The sequence below is a fragment of the Chiloscyllium plagiosum genome, unplaced genomic scaffold, assembly GCF_037043375.1.
Source record: "Chiloscyllium plagiosum isolate Xiang-an unplaced genomic scaffold, Cpla_swu_hap1 HiC_scaffold_1, whole genome shotgun sequence".
Lineage (NCBI taxonomy): Eukaryota > Metazoa > Chordata > Chondrichthyes > Orectolobiformes > Hemiscylliidae > Chiloscyllium > Chiloscyllium plagiosum.
In genome coordinates, this window is record NW_028270139.1 from 101,657,101 (window position 1) to 101,682,187 (window position 25,087).

General features: G+C 42.0%; 1 protein-coding gene across 8 annotated transcripts in view; it reads right to left on the reverse strand.

The window, feature by feature from the left end:
- Positions 1-25,087, reverse strand: part of rusc2 (RUN and SH3 domain containing 2) — a 129,947-nt gene that overhangs the window by 75,214 nt on the left and 29,646 nt on the right. For 3 of the 8 annotated variants that reach the window (XM_043688120.2, XM_043688062.2, XM_087989392.1), the window contains exon 1: positions 8,973-9,148. The exons of 3 other annotated variants lie outside the window; for them this stretch is intronic. The gene's annotated coding sequence lies outside the window, so the exon portion shown is untranslated. Of the gene's footprint in view, positions 1-8,262; positions 8,397-8,972; positions 9,150-25,087 lie in introns of those variants that run through there. 2 more of the 8 variants (XR_006311386.2, XM_043688097.2) reach the window with 2 other exon arrangements.

Sequence of the window (25,087 nt, forward strand, 5' to 3'; positions counted from 1 at the left end):
GAGGTCTACTTAATCTTGTCCCACAACATTGCCTAAATAAATCACCTTTGCCTTGGTGGATTCACTCTCAGTCAAATTTATAAACAAACTGGTATTGTGTAGCCAAACAGCTCAATCAAATGGCGTAAATGTTCTTCCCAAATTTGGCTGATAACAACAAATTATTGATGCAAACAGCAGTTACATAGTCCTTCAATTAATTTACTGGAGAATTAGTGGACTTTTTTTCTTCTGTTCTCTATAGGATGTGGACATCATTGGCTGGCCAGCATTTATTGCCCATCCCTAATTGCCCTTAAGATGGTGGTGAGCTGCCTCCTTGACCAATACAGTCTACATCCTGTAGGTAGACCACAACGTCATTAGTGAGGGAATTCCAGGATTTTGATCCTGCAACAGTGAAGGAACAGCAATATATTTCCAAGTCAGAATGGTGAGTGGGTTGCAGAGGTACTTGCAGATGGTGGTGTTCCCACCTACTGCCCTTGTCCTTCTAGACAAAAATGGAGAGAGTTTAGAAGGTGCTGTCGCAGGATCTTTTGATGAATTTCTGCAGTGCATCTAGCAGAAAGTGCACACTGCTGCTGAGTTTTGGTAGTGGAGGGAATGGATGCTTGGATGTGGTGTCAATCAAGCAGGCTGCTTTGTTCTGGGTGGTGTCAAGTTCCAAGTGTTGTTAGAGTGCACTCAGCCAGGCAAGTAGAGGTATACCATCACACTACTGACATGTGCCTTGCAGATGCTGGACAGGCTTTAGGGAGTCAGGAGATGGGTTACTCACATTTGACCTGCTCTTGCAACCATTGATATATAAGTATATATAGACTCACACGCATACACAGAACTAGCCATTTGGATACAGAACTGGCTCAAAAAGGTACAAGACAGACGGTGGTGGTGAAGGGTTGCTTTTCAGACTGGAGGACTGTAACCAGCAATATCCCACAAGGATCGGCGCGGAGTCCACTGCTTTTGGTCATTTATGTAAATAATTTGGATGTGAACATAAGCGGTTTAGTTAGTAAGTTTGCAGATGATACCAAAATTGGAGGTGTAGTGGATAGTGAAGAAGGTTACCTCAGAGTACAATGGGTTCTTGATCAGATGGGCCAATGGGCTGTGGAGTGGCAGATGGAGTTTAATTTAAATAAATGTGAGTTGCTACATTTTGGAAAGGCAAATCAAAGCACAACTTATATACTTAATGGTAAAGTCCTGAGGAGTGTTGCCGAGCAAAGAGACCTTCTAATGCATGTTCATAGTTCCTTGAAAGTGGAGTGCCAGTGGAGGATAGTGGAGAAGGTGTTTGGTATGTTTGCCTTTACTGGTCAGTGCATTGAGTTGGGAGGTCATGTTGCGGCTGTACACAACATTGGTTAGGCCACAATTGGAATACTGTGTGCACTTCTGGTCTCCCTGCTATAGGAAGGATGCTGTGAAACTTGAAAGGGTGCAGAAAGGATTTACAAGGATGTTGCCAGGATTGGAAGGTTTGAGTTATAGGGAGAGGCTGAATCGACTGGCCTATAATCCCTGGAGCGTCAGAATCTGAGGGGTGACCTTATAGAGGTTTATAAAATCATGAGGGGCATGGATACGGTGAATAGCCAAGGTCTTTTCCCCAGCATGGGGAAGTCCAAAGCTAGAGGGCATAGGTTTAAGTTAAGAGGGGAAAAATTTAAAAGGGTCCAAAGGGACAGCTTTTTCAGACAGAGGGTGCTGCGTGTATGGAATGGGCTGTCAGAGGAAGTAGTGGAAACTGGTACAATTAAACATTTAAAAGGCATCTGGGTAGGCACGTAAAAAGGGTTTAGAGGGATATGGGCCAAATGGGACAAGATTAATTTATGATATCTGGTCAGCATAGATGAGTTGGACCAAAGGGCTGTAGGCTCAGAGTATGACTCTCGGTACACCTTTTCACTGAAATCAAGACCCAGGATTAAACAGGGCCAGAATGACACATAATGGGCAAGTAATATTAAAAAGACAAGCTTTAAGGCTTGTGGCAGCAGGGTAACTGGATATCCAGAGATAATCAGTATTTTCTATCAAAGAAGATGTGTTAATCATATCAGCCTTTCACCTTTTGTAGTTAAGTTTTCAAAGCTTGACTGAATTTCTAAGTCATCTCCTGTTTCACAGACTCCTCTTTTTCCCACCTAATTCTTTGGGCCCCAAGATCTACCCACAGCATAGTCCAGATTGTTTCACTTGTCACATTTCAGTGTCATCTACCTCTATCCTTAGAGACAGAAATATTTTAACAGTCATTTTACTTTTTCATTTTGTGGGAGAGTGGGCATCGCTGGCTGGCCAGCATTTATTGCCCATCCCTAGTTGCCCTTGAGAAGTTGGTGAACTGCCTTCTGAAACCGTTGCAGTCAACCTGCTGTGGGTTGACCCACAATGCCATTATGGTGGTGGTAATTGCAAGATTTTGACCCAATGACAGTGAAATCAGGTCAATTCCTTCTATCAGAATTTGTTTCAATACTCGCACTACAGCTTCTCCATTTACCATGTCACCCTTTACACCAGCTATGTATAATGAGGTAGGTTTTAAATATCTATGTACATCTCCAATTACTATCTTATCTTCCAAAAGAGGTAATGAAGGAGAAGTAGAATTATCTGCCAGCATCAGTGACTTGCTCAAGTGTTTCTTGACAATTTTATAGGCTTATGTCCTTCATCTGAAGCATCAGATAATACCTCCACTTTTAAAGATAAAACACTGACAACTCCAGTGATCTGATTTTCCCTGTCAGTATTTCGAAAGTAAAATTTCATAAGCCCTGAACCATCTCCTCTCTTACTACATTCTAAGGAAGCATATTCCCTTTGTACTCCAGCTACAGCTTTCAAACTACATCTTTTCCTGAAGATTCCTTAGACGGGTCGGGTACGTTTTGGCGCTCCTCCCACTTTTGGCGCCGATCATTTGGCCCTGCCGTTTTGGCTCTAAACTGTTTTGGCGCTCATTACTTTGGCGCTGAGCTGTCAATTCAAAACTTTGACAAGTTCCCAGGTCGTAGAACCATTGGTCCTGCTAAATTTTAACTCAGAGTCTTACAAATAGATGGAGAGATAATTGATGCATTGGTTTGAATTTTCAAATAGTGTTTAGTTGCAGAGGGAACTTTTAGATTGGAAAGTATCAAATATACTTTCCGTGGGCGGCACGGTGGCACAGTGGTTAGCACTGCTGCCTCACAGCGCCAGAGACCCGAGTTCAATTCCCGCCTCAGGTGACTGACTGTGTGGAGTTTGCACATTCTCCCCGTGTCTGCGTGGGTTTCCTCCGGGTGCTCCGGTTTCCTCCCACAGTCCAAAAAAGTGCAGGTCAGGTGAATTGGCCATGCTAAATTGCCCGTAGTGTTAGGTGCAGGGGTAAATGTAGGGGAATGGGTCTGGGTGGGTTGCGCTTCGGCGGGTCGGTGTGGACTTGTTGGGCCGCAGGGCCTGTTTCCACACTGTAAGTAATCTAATCTAATCACATAACAAATTTATTCAAAAAAACGAGAGAAGCAGAAAAGCAGGAAACTACAGCCATAGGAAAAGTGGTCGTAGCTGTTACAAAGGACTTGGATAAGTTCAAGTTCAAGTTAATCAAGCAGAACCAAGAGAACGCCAATTTAACTAACTTATGGATTCTTGAAGTAGTCAGTGGATGTATTGTACTTAGATTTCCAGAAGGCAGTTAAAAAAAAGTGCCACATAAAACATGATGGTGTAAAATAAAAACTTACGGTGTAGGGGCTAACACATTGGCATAGACAGAAGATTGGCTACAATTGTTCTGTCATAGGCTCAGTGCTGGGGCCTCAACTTTCCAATTTAAATAAAATTTATAATGAAGGGAGTGAAGGTAGCTAGATTGGCTGATGATGCAAAGGTAGATAGGATAGACAATTGTAAAGAGGTAAAAACAATGACTGCAGATGCTGGAAACCACATTCTGGATCAGTGGTGCTGGAAGAGCACAGCAGTTCAGGCAGCATTCAAGTAGCAGCAAAAGCCCTTCATCAGGAATAAAGGCAGTGAGCCTGAAGCGTGGAGAGATAAGCTAGAGGAGGGTGGGGGTGGGGAGAAAGTAGCATAGAGTACAATGGGTGAGTGGGGGAGGGGATGAAGGTGATAGGTCAGGGAGGAGAGGGTGGAGTGGATAGGTGGAAAAGGAGATAGGCAGGTAGGACAAGTCCGGACAAGTCATGGAGACAATGCTGAGCTGGAAGTTTGGAACTAGGGTGAGGTGGGGGAAGGGGTCATGAGGAAACTGTTGAAGTCCACATTGATACCCTGGGGTTGAAGTGTTCCGAGGTGGAAGATGAGGCGTTCTTCCTCCAGGCGTCTGGTGGTGAGGGAGCGGTGGTGAAGGAGACCCAGGACTTCCATGTCCTCAGCAGAGTGGGAGGGGGAGTTGAAATGTTGGGCCACAGGGCGGTGTGGTTGATTGGTACGGGTGTTCTGGAGATGTTCCCTAAAGCGCTCTGCTAGGAGGCACCCAGTCTCCCCAATGTAGAGGAGACCGCATCGGGAGCAACGGATACAATAAATGATATTAGTGGATGTGCATGTAAAACTTTGATGGATGTGGAAGGCTCCTTTAGGGCCTTGGATAGAGCTGAGGGAGGAGGTGTGGGCGCAGGTTTTACAGTTCCCACGGTGGCAGGGGAAAGTGCCAGGATGGGAGGTGCGTTGTAGGGAGGTGTGGACCTGACCAGGTAGTCACGGAGGGAACGGTATTTGCGGAAGGCGGAAAGGGGTGGTGAAGTTGATGAATTGCTCAACCTCCTCGCGGGAGCATGAGGTGGCGCCAATGCAGTCATCAATGTAGCGGAGGAAGAGGTGGGGAGTGGTGCCGGTGTAATTACGGAAGGTCAACTGCTCTACGTAGCCAACAAAGAGACAGGCATAGCTGGGGCCCATACGTGTGCCCATGGCTACCCCTTTGGTCTGGAGGAAGTGGGAGGATTCAAAGGAGAAATTGTTAAGGGTGAGGACCAGTTCGGCCAAACGAATGGGAGTGTCGGTGGAAGGGTACTGTTGGGGACGTCTGGAGAGGAAAAAACGGAGGGCTTGGAGGCCCTGGTCATGGCGGATGGAGGTGTAGAAGGATTGGATATCCATGGTAAAGATGAGGCGTTGGGGGACGGGAAAACGGAAGTCTTGGAGGAGGTGGAGGGCATGGGTGGTGCCTCGAACGTATGTGGGGAATTCCTGGACTAGGAGGGATAGGACAGTGTCGAGGTAGGTAGTGATGAGTTCAGTGGGGCAGGAGCATGCTGAGACAATGGGTCGGCCAGGGTGGTCAGGCCATGAGTCAATGAAGCAACACAGATAGGTTAAGTGAGTGAGCCAATAAAATGGAGTACAATGTGAAATAGGATGAATTTGTCCATTTTCATGTAAAGGCTACAAAAAAAGGAAATATACCATCTATATGGTGAGAGATTGCAAACCTCAGACTTTTTAAAATATTCATTTGCTCAATGTGAGCGTCACTGCTGAGGCCCAGGCCAGGTTATCAACAGCAAATTTCCTTCCCCGAAGGACATTAGTGAACAAGATAGGTTTTTCTGACAATTGACAACAGTTAGACTCTTCATTCCAAATTTTTATTCATACAAATTCCACAATCTACCATGGCAGGATTTGAGACTGGGTCACTGTACAATACTTGTCACTGTACTTACAGAAGGATGTTAACACATACAAAGCAGATCAGGAAACCTTCATTAGACAAATACTTGGAATTGTGGATTCACTTAAGAGAAAGGGCTACTCAGGCTATGTCTGTATTCTCTATACTTGTGAAAAGTCAAAACTGATTTAATTGAAGCATACAAGATCCTGAGGGGACTTGACTTGGTGGATGTTGAAAGAATGTTTCCTCTTGTGGGAGAATCAAGAACTAGAATTGACAGTTTAAAAGTAAGAAGTTGCCCATTTAAAACAGACATGAAGAAACATTTTTTCTCTGGAGAGTTTGAGCACTTTTGGAATTCCCTTCCTCAAGAGGATACAGAATCTTCTGAACATCTTTGAGGCAGAAATACATAGATTCATGATTACCATGAAAGATTACTGGAGACACACAGGGATATAGAGCTGAGGTTAAAATCAAATCAGCCAATTACATTAATCCCAAAGTACTCCTTTACTGGACCTACATCAGAGAAAAAAAGTGAGGACTGCAGATTCAGAGTCAAAAAGGGTGGCGTTGGTAAAGCACAGCAGGTCAGGCAGCATCCTAGGAGCAGGAGAGCACCTCGGATGTTCCCCGACCTGCTACGCTTTTCCAGCACCATCTTTTTCAACTCTATATCAAAGAGAATACTGTTCTCCATCACATCTTCAAGGCTTGATATTGGCTTCAATCCCCCATCTCGTGAATCTGAGAGCCTCTTCCTTGAGCCTTTGTACAATGGAAAATAGATCTTTAGCTTCAAATGACATCTTCAGGGTTTTAACCGAACACTCCTCGTCTAGAACTTTCAAACTTAATTCATTACAGACAGAACTGTTATTTCTTAACAACCTTTCTCAAGAGCAATTCTTTTAGATACGCAGCTCCAAAGAAGAGTTCTGCAATCCTGCCAAACCAAAACTAAAAAGTTTTGTTCAAGCCATGGGCATTTCCCCTAATCAAAAAAGGAAAAAAAAAGTGTCTCCGACCTCCTAAACTGAAAACTGAATTACTTTGTTATTTTGTTTAAAAAAACTCCGCCAATGAAAACCCCATTACACAATCGAAACTCTTTTTCATACTCTTTTTCAAATAAATCATCATGGCTACAGAGTTTACAAGTTAATCATTAAACCTATTCCAGCACTCAGATCAAATTCCATATGCCACTAGCTCAAATCAAACTCTAACACTGATTATATTAAAATTTATGTAAATTACACACCTTGGACCACATAATGTATAAATTAACAAGTACATTCCAATAATAACATGTATATCACCTTGTCTATCACATCTACTGGTTTGTCCAAGTAGGAAAACCTATAAGTTTGGGGTGGGGGGAGGGGAGGGGGGTGATGCACCATGAAAGAAGATAGAAATGGATAGAGGAACAAAGAATGCATCTATGAAACATCATAGTGCACAAACTATATGCACTATTCAAATTTTTACATGTAGCGCTCACCAATGACTACATAATAATAAAGCAGAATTTATCTACAGGCAATAACATTTCATTTGCTGCAAATTATTATTTAATTTTGAAGTGGCCAAACACTTGGCTGACTAAATTTGAGATAAAGTTGCAAAAGGTAACTATGAGGAAAAAGAAATAGCAAATCATATATAAAAGTTACTAATTTGCAATTGCAAAATTTCATGGTCTATATTACATGCATTTCAACAACTCATGGAAAAAACTGATGCATTCACCTTCCCTCCCATTTTAGTTTTCTTCAATCAATTAAAATAATAACCATGACAAATCTCCTTAGTTCTTCAGGGAAAAGAGTCAAAATTTGTGTTTCCACCCCCCACAGATGGTTTTCAGCTGTTACATCTCATCTCTGACTATGTGCAGCTGCCAGATGGGGGAAAAATTGCTTTGTTGTGCATTCCCCGCGTCGCGCTCTCGCCAGTCTCCTCCCAAGAGTCTTGTAAACAGCCTACATGCAACTACTTAGCAAACTATCCAAGTATATTTGTGTTTCAGAATAAAAGGAACCAAATAATACTTAAACAGTACCAAAAACATGAAACCTCAAAAATCATTGAGGTAGTAAACAAAATGTATTCTCATGCACAACATTTTGTGCCAAGCTATTTGATAAAATATATTACTAAGAACACATTAAAATTAATAATACAAATATGAAGCAAATTAAAAGGCAGACTGAGAATTCAAAATAAAGCCACCATGCTTTAATGTAGGTTTTTTTCACACCAAATGTAGTAAGGCAAAACATTTAAAAATAAACAAACCATACATCTGCAATCATCCAATGCTGCTTTTGAAAAACCAGCTTTAAGATTTAATCTAAAATAAGCACAGTTTGATACCACATAAAATGGTAACAAAACTTATCTTCAAATATATGACATTATATTGGATTTCCAACCATCACTGCTAATCAAGCATTGTATAATCTTGTAATCAGTCATGTAATGACAAATGCAGTCTGTAGCTGAATATTACCTTCAACTCTGGCTTCACTGCAGAGCATACCCATCAAATTATTTTAAATGGTGTGGAAAAAACTTGAAACTACTCACTGTAAAACACTAACCTCTTGAGATTTCTTATGTTGATGAAGTGTTTGAGATTGAATCGGTTTGATCCAATATCACAAATACTTGTCAGAATAGTCTTTTAAAAATACACTCCACCCAGAGATACAGCATGGCAGCTTCAACACAAAAACACTCCACGTCACTAATGGAGCATACTACCTTAATTCACTGTCTGTTATCTAACATGAAGCCATTGGGTAAGAGTAAATCATTCCAGCTTCCTCCTTGTAAATCAGTAATAACAAAGCACAATATCTTTACCTCTAGTTTTTTTTCATTCTGTGCAGCAGTGACAGAAATAAAGAATGATCTAACGTCAGCTGTCAGGCATTAAAAGTAAGCTTTAAACAGCACATCTGAGTCAGTCACTGACTATTATATGTAAGACGTGTGGTGCACTCAAGTCACTACAGTATCTTATGCCAGTAATACAAACAGCAGCCATTACAGTATTTTGGTGAACATCATCGACATCCAAAAATACAGCATAGTAGCTCCCATAAAACAGTCATCTGCATTATTAAACGTGGCAACCTTCTAGAATAATGTTGTGTGACATCTTAGTATTAATATCATAACTTTAACTAACTGATCCTGGTAATATTACAGCACTCGAAAATGCATCGACCATTAGGTTATCTGAACAGAACTGTTAAAAAAAAATTGTATTGTGGAGATTTTCACTTGGTTGCCACCCTATCCTTACCTATTGTTCTCAGCTTCCTCCTCTTTCATCAATCGTCTTTCACATAGAAATGTATCTTTTGTTGGCTTGATGACTTCGAGTAATATAATTTTTACATTAAGGTTTTGACATATCCATTTCATAGAAGAGCAGCTATTTGTTAAACAGCAGCCAAAGCAATGCAGTATACTGCGCAAACACACTGCTGGTGCTGCTGCTTGCTAGAAAGATCTAACGTCATCATTTCGACTGGCAGGCTCACAGCCACTCAGGCTCTCCAACTGCAATCAATGTCTGAGACCTTGCAATTCAAATGAGATCAGAGCTAACAGATCAGACAATAAATATCAGAAAGGCAACCCAAGACAAACAACATATTTCACCGTTTAACAGCATATTATTGCACCAATACATAATGGTATCACCATCAAAAATATTGCAATCTAACATAAAACAATGCTTTCAGGTAAATAATAAAAAAAATTGTGTGTCCCTTTTCAATTTTGCATCAGTTTTTACGACAATTTAAAGAAGCAATTGAATTGCTGTCAAAATGTTGCACCGCATATTTGATTAGTGTTTAAATTAAATCAAGATTATGAATTGAATTATCTAGCAATAAATATTTGCATATAACAGAATGCCACTCGGCAAATAATTCTTTCCTGTTGTTTATGATCCTCACAACTCATTTTTGTCCTAAATTTATCAACTGGTATCTTCCTTATTTTGTAACATTTCTCAGACCAAGTAGTCGGACAGATTATACTTTTATATCATTGCCAAAAGTCAACTTTTCTCATTTGACCATTAGACAGTTTAACCCCTGAAAGATAGACAACTAGTGTAATTGGAAATGCAAACAACATTTATACTCGTCATTTCTTCTATACTCTAAGAATATTCCATTTTAAGATCCTGAATTTCAAAGTTTCACAGTAATAGAAGCAGGAGGGGGCCATTTGGCCAGCCGAGTCTGCTCTACCATTCACTAAGATCATGGCTGATCTATCCATCATCTCAGCTCCTCCTACTTGCATCATCCCCATAACCCTTAATTTCCCAACCATGGAAAAATCAAATAACTGTGTCTTTAATATATTTAATGAAGCTGCCGCTATTGTTTCCTTGGGCAGAAAATTCCATAGATTCACTACTGTCTGGCAATAGCAGTTCCTCCTCCTCAATGGCCTAAACCTACTCCCCTTAATCTTCAGACCAAGTCCCCTAGTCCTAGTCTCACCCACCAGTGGAAACAACTTGTCTGCCTCGGTCTTATCTATCCCTTTCATAATTGTATATATTGCTATAGGATCCCCTCTCATTCTAAATTCTAGCGAATACGGTCCCAGGTGACTCAACCTCAGAGGATAAACCCCTCATCTTCGGAATCAACTTGGTGAACCTCCTCTGCACCGCCTCCAAAGTCAGGATATCCTTCCTTAGGTAAGGAGACCAGAATTGTGCACAATACTCCAGGTATGGCCTCACCAACACCTTGTACATTTGCAGCAGAACCTCCCTCCTCTTAAATTTAATCCCTCGAGTAATGAAAGCCAATATTCCGTTTGCCTTCCTGATTACCTGTTGCACCTGCAAATCAACTTTCAGCGATTCATGTACAAGCACTCCTAAGTCCCTCTGCATAATAACATACTGCAATCCTTCACCATTTAAATAATACTCTGACCCACTACTTTTACTTCCAAAGTGGATAACCTCACAGTTACCAACATTGTCCTCCATCTACCAGACCCGCCCACAACCTATCTAAATCTCTCTGCAGACCCTCGAGATCCTCTCATAGTTTGCCTTTCCACTCAATTTAATGTCATCAGCAAGCGTGGATACATTACACTGTCCCGCTTCCAAACCATTTAGATATATCATTAACAGTTGCGGGCCCAACGCTGATCCCTGCAACACCACATTCACCACTGATCGCCAATCAGAGAAACACCCATTTATCCCAAATCTTTGCATTTTATTGGTTAACTAGTCCTCGATCCATGCTAATATATACCCCACAACTCCGTGCACTCTTATCTTACAGATGAGTCTTTTATGTGGCCCCTTATCGAACGCCTTCTGGAAATCCAAGTATACAACAGCCACTTGTTCCCTCCATCCAACGCATTTGTTACATCCTGAAAGAACTCCAATAAGTTTGTCAAACACCACCTTCCCTTCCTGAATTCATGCTGCATCTGCCCGATGGAATCGTTCCTATCCAGATGTCTCAGTTTTTCTTCTTCAATGATAACATCGGTAGTCGGGAAAATGCCTGAGGCTAAGCTAACTGGCCTATAGTTATCTGCCTTTTGCCTACACCCTTTTTTTAAAAAGTGGCGTGACATTCACTGTCTTCCAGTCCGCCGAGACCTGCCCAGAGTCCAGTGAATTTTGGGAAATTACCACTAACGGACCTACTATAACTTCCATCATTTCTTTCAGCACCCTCGGATGAAATTCCACCAGGATCGGGGACTTACCTATCTTTAGGCCCTCAAGTTTGCTCAACACTACCCCTTTAGTGATAACAGTTGAATTGAGGTCTTCATGTCCATAATGTCCTTACACCATTCTTTGGCATGTTCTTCCACTGTGAAGACTGTCACAAAATAGTTATTCAAGGCCTCTGCTGTTTCAGTATTACCCAATATCAATTCTCCTTTCTCATCCTGCAAAGGACCTATGTCCACTCAAGCCAGCCTTTTCCATTTTATATATTTATTAAAACTTTTCTGACCTTTTTCATATTTTGTGCTAGTATGCATTCATAATTTATCTTTCCTTTCTTTATTGCTTGCTTCATGGTTCATTGTTGCTTTTTAAAGTTTTCCCAATCTTCCCGTTTCCCACTACTCTCGGTTACTTTGTAAGCCTAAGTTTTTAACTAGATGCCTTGCTTTATTTCCTTGGTTATCAAGGCTAGCTTTTCCTATCCTTGTGATTGACCAGAATATACTTTCTTGAGCACTGTGAAAAATCTCTTTGAAAGTTCTCCACTGCTCCTCAACTGTTTCACCAATACCTTGTGTTCCCAGTCTACTTTAGCCAATTCCTTCCTTGTCCTATTATAGCCTCCCTTGTTTAAGCATTACACCCTGGTTTTAGATGATACTATTTCACCCTCCATTTGTATTCGAAATTCGATCATACTGTGATCACTCTTTCTGAGAGGATCCTTAACTATGAGATCATTAATTTTACCTGTCTCATTATTTAGGACCAGATCTAAGATTGCACGCTCCCTTGTAGGTTTGGTTACATGCTGTTCAAGAAAGTTATCAAGGAGGACTTCAATAAACTCCTCTTCAAGACTGCCTCTACCAACTTGATTCGGTCAATCACTGTGCATGTTAAAGTCCCCCCATGACTACTGCCGTTCCATTCTTACATGCATCAGATATTTCTTGATTGACTGCCTTGCCACTGTAGCACTATTATTGGGTGGCCTATAGACTACTCCCACCAGTGACATCTTACCCTTACTATTCCTGACCTCCACCCAAATGGATTCAAAATTTTGCTCCTTAGATCCGATATCATCTCTATCACCCTAATCTCATCCTTAATTAGAATGCGAACCCACCTCCCTTAACCTTCTACCCATCCTTCCTAATTACCTGATACCCTTGGATATTTAATTCCATCACCCTACAACCACGTTTCTGTAATGGCAACTAAATCATACCCCTTTGTACTGATTGCACAACTTTGTTTCGAATACGACAGGCATTCAGATAAAGTGTCCTCATACTCTCTCTGTCTTTTGCATATGATTCTATTGCCCAATTTTACTTTTTTCTTTTCTAACTTTTGCTCTGCATTGCTTCCTTTCTGCCTGGACTCCCACCCTCTTGCCATTTTAGTCTAGCCTTCCTCATGGTCTCTTTGCTCATTGCATCTACCTTTACACCAACTACTGCATCTTGTGACCGGACGCTTTACTTCCCACCCCCTGCCAACCTAATTTAAAGCTTCCCCAACAGCTCTGGCAAACCTATCCGCAAGATATTGGTCCCCCTTGAGTTGAAGTGTAACCCATCCCTTTTGTACAGGTCATACCTTGCCCAGAAGAGAACCCAATGATCCACAAATCTGAAACCCTGCCCAACTCTTCAGCCATGCATTTGTCTGCCATATCTTTCTACTCTCGCCCTCACTAGCAGACAGCAATCCAAAGCTTACTACCCTTGAGATCCTGCTATTTAGTTTCCTTCCTAACTCCCTAAATTCACTTTTCATGACCTCATCCCTTTTCCTAGCTATGTCATTAGTACTGACGTGTACCACAACTGCTGGCTGCTCGCCTTCTCCTTTAAGAATGCCATAGACTCGAGCCAAGACATTCCTGGCCTTGGCACCCGGGAGGCAACATACCATCTGGGGGTCTCGTTCTCGTCCACATAATCTCCTTTCAGTTCTCTTAACTAATGAATCCCCTATCACTATCCTCTTCTCTCCACTTCCCTTGTGAGCCACACGGCCAGAGGCCTGGTCGATGTGGCTTTCCACTGTTCGATCGTTTCTCCCCCCAACAAAACGGTATACTTGTTATTAAGGGAAATGGCCGCAGGGAGGTCTGTGCACTGACTGCCTATTCCCTTTCCTTCTCCCGATGGTCACCCAGCTACCTTCATTGCATAATCTAGGTGTGACTACTTCCCTGTAACTCCTCTCGTTCAACCCCTCAGCCTCTTGAATGATCCGGAGTTCATTCAATCCCAACTCCAATTCCCTAATGTAGTCTATGAGGAGCTGAGGCTGGGAACACCTCACAGGTAAAGTCAGCAGGGACACTGTTAGTAACCCTGACCTCCCACACCCTGCAAGAGGAGCATACAACTGCTCTTGCTTCCATCCCCTGCTCCAAGAGAAAAACAACGTTTTTGCACCTTATTGTTTTAGGATTATGGCCTTACACCTGAAGTTTGTGTGCTTTGCCACTGAACGAAAAACATTCATATATAATATATATAACAATGTGGAGACATGCTTTATACATCAGGCATAAGCTGAAGGGTATTTTAGCAGACTGCAGATATGGAGTCGGTGATAAAAATTACATAACATATATTGAGATATGAATTTTAAAAATGGAGATAAATCAATACCGTTCAGTTCTAAGAAGGTAATTTGCTTTTAAACAAGTCACTGTTCCAAATTATTTGCTGATCCAGTGCAGCAATTCCAAAAAAGCATAAGACTGTAGTCAAGTGCTGGGGAGAACCCCTGCATGTTTATATTACTGACCTTATAAGAGATTTTTTAAAAATTAAGGCAATTGGTTTCAGTCTCAGAACAGATGTTTCAAGATTGGAGTTCAATTCAGAAAACAGAAAAAGTTCTCCTGGCAGCAGAGTCAGGTTTCAATTTCGGGGAATCAGTTATCTCAACAGACGTGGTTTCAAGTCTGCAGACCTTCCAAGTGGGGACAGCTTAGTTGGAAGTCTTCAAGTTGTTAAAACTGCATAGTTTAGGCCATCAGAAATGTGTAAAGACTGTGACATTTTATTTTCATGATTATGGATCGAAATGGGAAAAGAACTGTTTTAAAAACAAAGAAAGTTGAAGATTGCCTCACATTTTAAAGTAAGCAACCTGACACATCATTGTAAGTACTAATTACACAGCTGCTAATGAGCTAGACCCAAGAGCTATGAACAAATGGGAATTTAGACAGTACCATGGAGGTGATTGGGCTGTGGACTCATGAACAGCCATCAATGACAAAGACATCATGGGCCAATAATAATGCAATTGACTCCTAAATAGCTGAATAGCTTGAGGCTGTGAACAAGACAGGGAGAAGTCACCAGATTGCCACTAGTTCAAAAGCTGTTTCTATTCCCAGCAGTAAAAGATCCCTTTAAACTTCAGGAAAACCAGTTTATTTTCCTTTGGTTGTTATAAGTGGTGACTTTTAAGTGAGAAGTCAGAGGCTTTTATAATGATGAACCAGTCATTCTGTGCTTCCTGAAAACAAGTGAAAACATCCAAGATGGAAGATGAAGAAGCAACAATCTGATCATCAGAAGAATTATCTCAGCCATCCTTGTGAACAGGAATCATGGAACACTTCCAAGTCTTTCCCTCTGCCCATAATGCATAAGGGGTGTTTATAAGGGGTTTAGAGTCTCAACTAGTAGAGTAATATACCAATGGCTCATTCACTTGGTGCTAGGTGCTATTTATTTGTAATAAGAAATATGATGTGTTTTCTGTCAAACGGTTCTAAAAGTCAGGCAAACTGGAGGAATTCTGTGTACTTCTAAAAATCATTAGATTTTGTGATGAGTCCAGCAATACTGGGCTTGATTTAAAGAATATATAACAGTTCAGCACAGTACTTGCCCTTCGGCCCTTGATGTTGCGTCAAGCATTTATCTTAATCTAAGATCAATCTAACCTTCACACCCCTCAATTTACTGCTGTCCATGTGCTTGTCGAGCAGTCGAGTACATGCCCCTAATGTTTCTGACTCTCCTACCACCATTGGCAGTGCATTCCATGCACCCACCATTCTCTGCATAAAGACCCAACCGCTGACATCTCCCCTAAACCTTCCTCCAATTACCTTAGAATTATGACCTTTCATGACATCCAGTTCTGCCCTGGGGAAAAGTCTCTGGCTATCTACTCTGTGCCTCTCATTACCTTGTACACCTCTATCAAGTCACCTTTCTTCCTTTTCTCTCCAGTGTAAAAAGCTCAAGCTCATTCAAGGTCTCTTCATAAGACAAGCCCTCCAACCCAGGCAGTATCCTGATAAATCTCCTCTGCACCCTCTCTAAAGCATCTACAGTAAATCCTTCCTGTAATGACGCAACCAGAAGTGGTCACAATATTCCAAATGTGGGCTAATCAGGGTTTTATACAGCTGCAGCAAACTCTTAAACTCAATCCCCCTATAATGAAAGCCAACACACCATATGCCTTCTTAAAAGCCCTATCAACATGGGTGGCAACTTTGAGAGATCTAGGTATGTGAACCCCAAAATCCCACTGTTCCTTCACACTGCCAAGAATCCTGTCTTTAATCCTGTATTCAGCATTCAAATTTGACCTTCCAAAATGAATCACTTTGCATTTATCCAGGTTAAACTCCATCTGCCACTTCTCAACCCAGCTCTACATCCTGTCAATGCCTTGTTATAGCCTGCAACAGCCCTCGACATGATCTATAACATCACTGACCTTTATGTCATCAGCAAACTTACTAACCCACCCTTCCACTTCTTCATCCAAATCATTTATAAAAACAGAGGTCCAAGAATAGATTCCTGCGGGACACCACTGGTCACCGACCCCAGGTGGAATACTTTCCATCCACTACCACTCACTGTCTTCTTTTGGCCAGCCAATTCTGTATCCAGACAGCCAAATTTCCCTGTATCCAATACCTCCTAACTTTCCAAATGGGTGTACCATGGGGGATCTTAACTAATGCCTCACTAAAATCCATATACACCACATCCACAGCACGACCTTCGTCAACACACCTCGTTATGTCTTGAAACGACTCAATAAGGCTTGTGAGGTATGACCTGCCCCTCTCAAAGCCATGCTGACTATCTTTAATCAAATTATTTTTTTTCCCAAATACTCATAAATCCTATCTCTCAGAATCCTTTCCAGTACCTTGCTTACCACAGATGTAAGACTGACTGGTCTGTTATTCCCAGAGATTTCCCTATTCCCTTCTTGAACAGAGGAACAACTTTCACCCCCCTCCAATCAGCCAGTACTACTCTTGTGGAGAGTGAGGATGCAAAGATTATCGCCAGAGGCGCAGCAATCTCATTCCTCGCTTCCCAGAGTAACCTTGGATATATCTGGTCTGGCACTGGGGATTTATCTATCTTGATGCTTCCCAGGATTTCCCAGCACATTGAGGGTTTGGTTAAGAAAAAGAAGGAAGCATATGTAATGTATAGGATAGATCGAGTGAATCCTTAGGAGAGTATAAAGGCAGTAGGAGTATACTTAACAGAGAAATCAGGAGGGAAAAAAAGAGGACATGAGATGGCTTGGCAAATAGAATTAAGGAGAATCCAAAGGGCAAAATACATTACATTAAGGACAAAACTAGGGAGAGAATAGGGCCCCTCAAAGGTCAGCCTTTTTTGTGCAGCCGCAGAAAATGGGGGAGATACTAAACGAGTATTTTGCATCAGTATTTACTGTGGAAAAGGATATGAAAGATATAGACTGTAGAGAAATAGATGGTGACACCTTGCAAAATGTCCATATTACAGAGGAGTACATGCTGGATGTCTTGAAACACATAAAGGTGGATAAATCCTCAGGACCTTATCAGGTGTACCCTAGAACTCTGTGGGAAGCTGGGGAAGTGACTGCTTGGACTCTTGCTGAGATATTTGTATCATCGATAGTCACAGGTGAGGCGCCGGAAGACTGGAGGTTGGCTAACATGGTGCCACTATTTAAGAAAGGTGGTAAGGACAAGCCAGGGAACTATAGACCAGTGAGCCTGTCATGAGTGGTGAGCAAGTTGGTGGAGGGAGTCCTGAGGGACAGGATGTACATGTATTTGGAAAGGCAACAACTGATTAGGGATAGTCAACATGGCTTTGTGTGTGGGAAATCATGTCTCACAAACTTGACTGAGTTTTTTGAAGAAGTAACAGAGGTTTGATGAGGGCAGAGCGGTAGATGTGATCTATATGGACTTGAGTAAGGCGTTCGACAAGGTTCCCCATGGGAGACTGATTAGCAAGGTTAAATCTCACGGAATGCAGGGAGAACTAGCCATTTGGATACAGAACTGGCTCAAAGGTAGAAGACAGAGGGTGGTGAAGAAGGCATTTGGTATGCTTTTTTTTATTGGTTGGAGTATTGAATACAGGCATTGGGAGGTCACGTTGCGACTGTACAGGACATTGATTAGGCTACTGTTGGAATATTGTGTGCAATTCTGGTCTCCTTCCTATCAGATAGATGTTTTGAATCTTGAAAGGGTTCAGAAAAGATTTACAAAGATGTTGCCAGGGTTGGAGGATTTGAGCTATAGGGAGAGGCTGAACAGGCTGGGGCTGTTTTCCTTGGAGCATCGGAGGCTGAGGGGTGACCTTTTCGAGGTTTACAAAATTATGAGGGGCATGGATAGGGTAAATAGGCAAAGTCTTTTCCCTGGGGTAGGGGAGTCCAGAACTAGAGGGCATAGGTTTAGGGTGAGAAGGGAAAGATATAAAAGAGACCTAAGGTAATTTTTTCATGCAGAGGGTGGTGCGTGTATGGAATGAGCTGCCAGAGGAAGTGGCAGAGGCTGGTACAATTGTAACATTTAAGAGGCATATGGATGGGTATATGAATAGGAAGGGTTTGGAGGGATATGGGCCGGGTGCTGGCAGGTGGGACTAGATTAGTTTGGGATATCTGGTCAGGATGGACGGGTGGGACCGAAGGGTCTGTTTCCATGCTGTACATCTCTATGACTCTCTGACTCTATAATGACTTATAAAGGTTACTGAACTTAGGGCGGATGCATAAGCTTAGGTTTTCACTTGGGAAATATGATAATCTAATCTTTACAATACAATACAATACAATACAATCTTGACAATAAATGCCGATGATAAAATTAGTGCTAACTGCAACAAAACCAGGCTGTTAGCTCAGTGAATCTACTCATCCAAATATAACAAAGTTTCAAGTGCCATGAAAGTAGTTAGACCTAAAGTGAACATGAATATTAAAATTATTTCACTGAATGAATAACCATAAGACCACATGAATTAGCAATAGAAGTTTGCCATTTGGCCCCACAAGCTCGCTACACCATTCAATAGGATCATGATCGATCTAACGTTCATCATATCCACTTTCCTACATTTTTCCCATGACCTTTGATTTTTGACTGATCAAGAATTTATGTATCTCACCTTCAAATATACATAAGGACTCAACCCCAACCATACTCTACAGCAAGGAGCTCCAAAGACTGTCAACCGTATGAAAGAAGAAATTCTTCCTTACCTCAATCCTAAATAGGTGTCCCTTTATTCTGATATTATGTTCTCTGGCCCGAGACTTTCCCATTAGTACAAACATTCTTTCGGCATTTACCCTGATGAGCCCCTTAATGCTCATGCTTCAATGGGATCACCTCTCATTCTTCCAAATTCCAATGAGGAGTGCCCGAATCTGTTTCACCTTATGGCTCATATGATAATCCATCCATATCAGGCATCATCATAGAGAACTTTCTCTGAACTACTTCCAACAAAATAACATCACTCATTAAACTTAATATCTTTCCTTAAATTAAATGACCTGGCAACAGTTGGAAGCACTGGATACTGCAAAGGATATAGGCCCTGACAACGTACCAGCGATAGTGCTGAAGGCTTGTTCTCCAGAACTTGCCACACCACTACCTAAGCTGTTCTAGTGGTTGCATCACTGGCACCTATCTGACAATGTAGAAAATTGGCCCAAGTATGTCCTGCATACAAAAAGCAGGACAACTCCAATCCAGCTAACTATCACCATGCTGGTCTACTCTTGATCATCAGTAAAGAGATGGAAGGTGTCATCAACAGAGCTATCAAGCAAAACTTGCACAGCCATAACCTGCTCAGAAACGCCCAGTTTGGGGTCTGCCAGGATCACGCAGGTCTTGACTTCATTACAGCTTTGGTTCAAACATGGACAAAAGCACCGAATTCCAGAGTGAGGTGAGAGTGACAGCCCTTGACATCAAGGTCCACATTCAAATGTGTGTGGCATCAAGAAGCAGTAGCAAAACTGAAATCAATGATAATCAGGAGAGAAAATCAATGACGTTCCCTCCATCATAAAGTCAAACGATCCAACTACCATCCTACACACCTCCCAGCCCCCCCCCCTCAAATGTTTAATGGAAGTATCATCACTGAATTCCCCCACTCTCAAAATACAGGGATAGCCATTAATCAGAAATTCAAGTGGGCTCACCATATAATAGTGTCTATAAATACAGGTCAGACCCTAGAAATACTGTAGCAAGTAACTCACCTCCTTATTCCCTAAAGCCTGTTAACCATCTACAAAGCACAAGCCAGGAGTGTGATTGAACCATCCTGCATGATTGCAACTCCAAGCTTCTTAAGAAAGCTGCCCACTTGATTGGCATCACATCCACGAGTAACCACTCCCTCTACCACTGATGGCCAATCGCAACAGTGTGTACTATCTACAAGATGCACTGCAGATATTCACCAAAGATCATTACACAGCACTTTCAAAATCCATGACCACTTCTATCTAGAAGGTAGTAAATAAATGGGAACACCACCACTGCAAGTTTCCCTCCAAGCTGCTGATTATCCTGACTTGGAAATATATCGCAGATCCTTCACTGTCGATGGATGAAAATCCTGGAATTCCCTCCCTACTGGCATTATGGGTCTATAAACAGCATTTCGAGAAGGCATCTCATGATCACCGTCTCAAGGGCAACTAGGGATAGGCATTAAACATGGGCCAGCCAGCAATGCCCACATCCCACGAGTGACTAAAGCATACTACTCACAGTACTCTAGATACAGTCTTAATAGCGTCTTGTACAGTTACAGTAAGACTAAGAATTCTTTCAAAAAAAAAGGTGGTAAGGAAAAGCCAGCAAACTATACAGCAGTGAGCATGGTGTCAGTGGTGGGTAATATGTTGGAGGGAAGTCTGAAAGTTAGGATTCACATGCATTTGGAAAGGCAAGGACTGATTAAAGACAGTCAAGATGTATTTGTGGGTGGGGAATCATATCTCATTAACTTGATTTGGGTTTTTTAAAGAAGTGACGAAGATTGATTAAGACAGAGTGGTAGACGTTGTCCTTATGGACTACAGCAAGGTAGACTGGTTAGCAACTTTAGCTCACATGGAATCAAGGAGAGTAGCAGAGTCCAAAACTGGAGGGCACAAGTTTAAGGTGAGAGGGGAAATATTTAAATGGAACCTAAGGGGCAACTTTTTCATGCAGAGGGTGGTGCATGAATGGAACAAGCTGCCAGAGGAGACAGTGGAGGTGGGTACAATTACGATATTTGAAAACCATCTGGAAGAGTATATGAAAAGCAAGGGCTTAGAGGGATATGGGCCAGATGTTGGCAAATGGCATTCGATTAGTCTAAGATATCTGGTCAGTACATGGACCAAAGCGACTGTTTCCATGCTGTACAACTCTGTGACTTCCCTACTCATACTCAAACTCCCTTGAAATAATGGCCAATGTTCCATTAGCTTTTCTGATTCCTGCTGTACCTGTTTGCTAACTTTGTGTTTCATGTAGATGTGCCCCCACTTCCCTTTGTGTTGCAGCTTTCCTTCATTTAAATAACGCTTTGTCCTTTGTCCTTTGCCCCTCACGCTTTATGGGCGGCATGTTAGCACAGTGGTTAGCACTGCTGCCTCACAGCGCCAGAAACCCGGGTTCAATTCCCGCCTCAGGCGACTGACTGTGTGGAGTTTGCACATTCTCCCTGTGTCTGCGTGGGTTTCCTCCGGGTGCTCCAGTTTCCTCTCACAGTCCAAAGATGTGCAGGTCAGGTGAATTGGCCATACTAAATTGTCCGTAGTGTTAGGTAAGTGGTAAATGTAGGGGTGGTTTGCGCTTCGGCGGGTCGTGTGGACTTGTTGGGCCGAAGGGCCTGTTTCCACACTGTAAAGTAATCTTTGTTTTTCTTTCCAAATGAACAACTTCACATTTCCCATATTATGCTCCATTTGCTAACTTTTGCCCACTTACTTCATCTATCAATATCACTTAGTTTTGTGCCATTTGCAAAATTAGCTACAGTATATTCACTTCCCATTTCTAAGTCATTAATATCTATTGGAAATAATTGCAGTCCCAGCACTGATGCCTGTGGAACACTGGTCACAGGTTGCCAATCTTAAAAAAAACTCTTATCCCCACTCAATGATTCCTACTCACATATAACACAAGGTCTTAATTTACGAGTTAACTTTTTGTGAGACACCTTGTCAAATGCCTTCTGGAAGTCCAAACATAACATATCTCCTCCTTCCTCTTTATCCACTCTGGTTGAGATTCCACAGTCAAATAGGATTTCCCTTTCATGAAGCCATTCTGATCCTGTTTGATTTTCCATTTGTTCTGCTATTACTTGGAGTCATAGAGACGTACAGCATGGAAACAGACCCTTCAGTCCAACTCACCCATGCCATCCACTATCCCAATTAATCTAGTCCCATTTTCCAGCATTTGGCCCTTTCCCTCTCAACCCTTCCTGTTCAGCTACACATTTGGATGCCTTTAAAAATGTTGTAATTGTACCAGCCTCCACCACTGGCAGGTCATTCTGTACACACACCACCTCTGCATGAAAAAGTTGCCCCTTAAGTCCCTTTTAAATCATTCTCCTGTAATCTTAAACCTATGCCCTCTAGCTTTGGACTCCTCCACCCCTGGGAAAAGACCTTGGCTATTCACCTTATCCATGCCCCTCATGATTTTATAGGCCTCAGCCTCCAACATTCCAGGGAAAATAACCCCAGCCTACTCAGCCTCCAATCCTGGAAACAACCTTGCAAATCTTTTCGGAACCCTTTTAAGATTCATAACATGCTTCCTATAGCAGGGAGACCAGAATTGATAGCAGTATTCCAAAAGTTGCCCAAACAATGTCCGATACAGTCAAACCTGACTTCCCAACTCCTATAGTAAATGCAATGACCAATAAAGGCAAGTATACCAAACACCTTCTTCACTATCCTATCATCCTTTGACTCCATTTTCAAGGAACTATGAACATGCTCACCCCGGGGTCTTTTTGTTCAGCAACACTCCGAGGACTTTACCACTAAGTGTATAAGTCCTGCTCTGATCTGCCTTTCCAAAATGCAGCACCTCATTTATCTAAATTAAACTCCATCTGCCACTCCTTGGCCCACCGGTTCATCTGATCAAGATCCTGTTGTAATCTGAAGTAACCTTTTTTACTGTCCACTACACCTCCAATGGTGTCATCTGCAAACTTACTAATCATACGTCCTATGTTCACATCCAAATAATTTATACAAATAACAAAAAGTTGTGGACTCAGCACCAATGATTGTGATACTCCATTGGTCAGAGGCCTCCAGTCTGAAAACCAACCCTCCACCAGCTTTTATCTTCTACCTTCAAGCCAGTTCTATATCCAGATGGCTAGTTCTCCCTTTATTCCATGTAATCTAACCCTGCTAACTCGTCTAACATGAGGACAATAAAGTTAGTGAGACATGATTTCCCATGCACAAAGCCACGTTGCCTTCCCAAATTTAGTCCTTGGGGACTGGTCTTCCTTTAGTCACATTAGTTTGTCTAATACAACTTCTCTTGTGATATTAATGGTAATTAATTCCTCCCCAGTATTCTTTAGTATTAACATCGAAATAAAGATAGCAGCAGGAGGCAGCCATTCGGCCCTTCGCGCCTGCTCCACCATGATCGTGGCTGACTGATGGTCTAGTCCTGCTTTCTCCCCATAACCTTTGATCCCATTTGTCGCAAGTGCTATGTCTAGCCACCTCTTGAATACATTCAATGTCTTGGCATCAATGGCACCCTGAGGTAATAATTTCCTCTCCTTGGGTGAAGAAATGTCTCCTCACCTCCGTCCTAATGGCCCACCCCGAACCCTGAGACTGTGGCCCCCGGTTCTGGCCACACCCACCATCAGGAACATCCTCCCTGCATTTACCCTGTCTAGTCCTGTTAGAATTTTATAAGTCTCTATGAGATTTCCCCTCATTCATCTGAACTCCAGTGAAAACAATCCTAACCTAGTCAGTCAATCTTTCCTCGTAAGTCAGTCCCACCATCCTGGGAATCAACCTAGTAACTTCACTGCATTCCCTTAAGAGCAAGAGCATCCTTCCTCAGAAACTGAGACCAAAACTGCACACAATATTCTAGGTGTAACATCACCAAGGCCCTGTAAAACTGCAACAACACATCCCCAACACATCCTGTACTCAAAATTTCTAGCAATGAAGACCAACAGACCGTTTGCCTTCTTTACTTCGTGCTGCATCTGCATGCTTATCTTCAGCGACTGAATAGGAAGTTTGAAGTACCTTCCACTGCACAAACTAATGCAAATAATTTGCTTCACTCCTCTGTCATTTCCTTGTTCCTCATAACTGCTCCCCCATATTCATTCTTAAGGGGGCCTGTGTTCACTTTGAGCTCCATTCTTTTTTATATGTTTAAAGAAGCCCTTACTGTGATTTTTATATTCCTCACTTGTTTACCCTCGTAGTTTACTTTCTTATGTTTACATCCTTCTTTGCTGGATTCTGAATTTATCTCCAACTTCAGGTGATGTTTGCTTCCTTCTTTGCATTTTTCTTTCAAAATTAATGATTTTCTGAACTTACATGGTTAGTCATGATTAGTTTAATCCCTCTTAAAATCTTTCCTCCTTTTTGGGATGTATGTTTTGCTAAATCTTGAATTACCTCATGAATGGCTGCCACTTACTGTTTTGATGCTGGAATAGATGGGGTTGGATCCGGATCTGGTGACAGTTGGAGGACAGTAGCAGGGTGTGGTTTGCTGTGTAATTGGCATTCAGGTTAGAGATATTGTGACATCTTGTCGGGTTCTGTCACCAAGGAGACAGAGGCAGCAGCTGAGAGGCTGGTGAGAAAGGTTCAGAACTGGGGCTAGGGTTCAGCCAGACAGCAGGAGGATCCACGTTACCATTTTTTTGCTGTGAGTTATGAATTACCTCCTTAAATGTCTGCCATTGCTTGCTTACATTCCTGCAAATCAATCCACCCATTTCACTTTAGCTAACTCTATCCTCATTTCATTGTAATTCCCTTTATTTAAGTTAAACCCTGTTATATAACTCTCAAACACAATATTAAATTCTGTCATGTAATGATCACTACTTCCTCTGGAATCTTTTACTCAGATTATTTATTAAACCTGAGTCATTGCCAGATCCAAGATAGGAGAAAGTGATGAAGGGCCAATGCCCGAATCGTCGATTCTCCTGCTCCTTGAATGCTGTCTGACCTGCTGTGCTTTTCCAGCACCGCACTTTTGATCCAGATCCAAGATAGTTTGCTCTCTGGTTGGCTACATGACATAATGCTCTATGAAACTAGCCCAA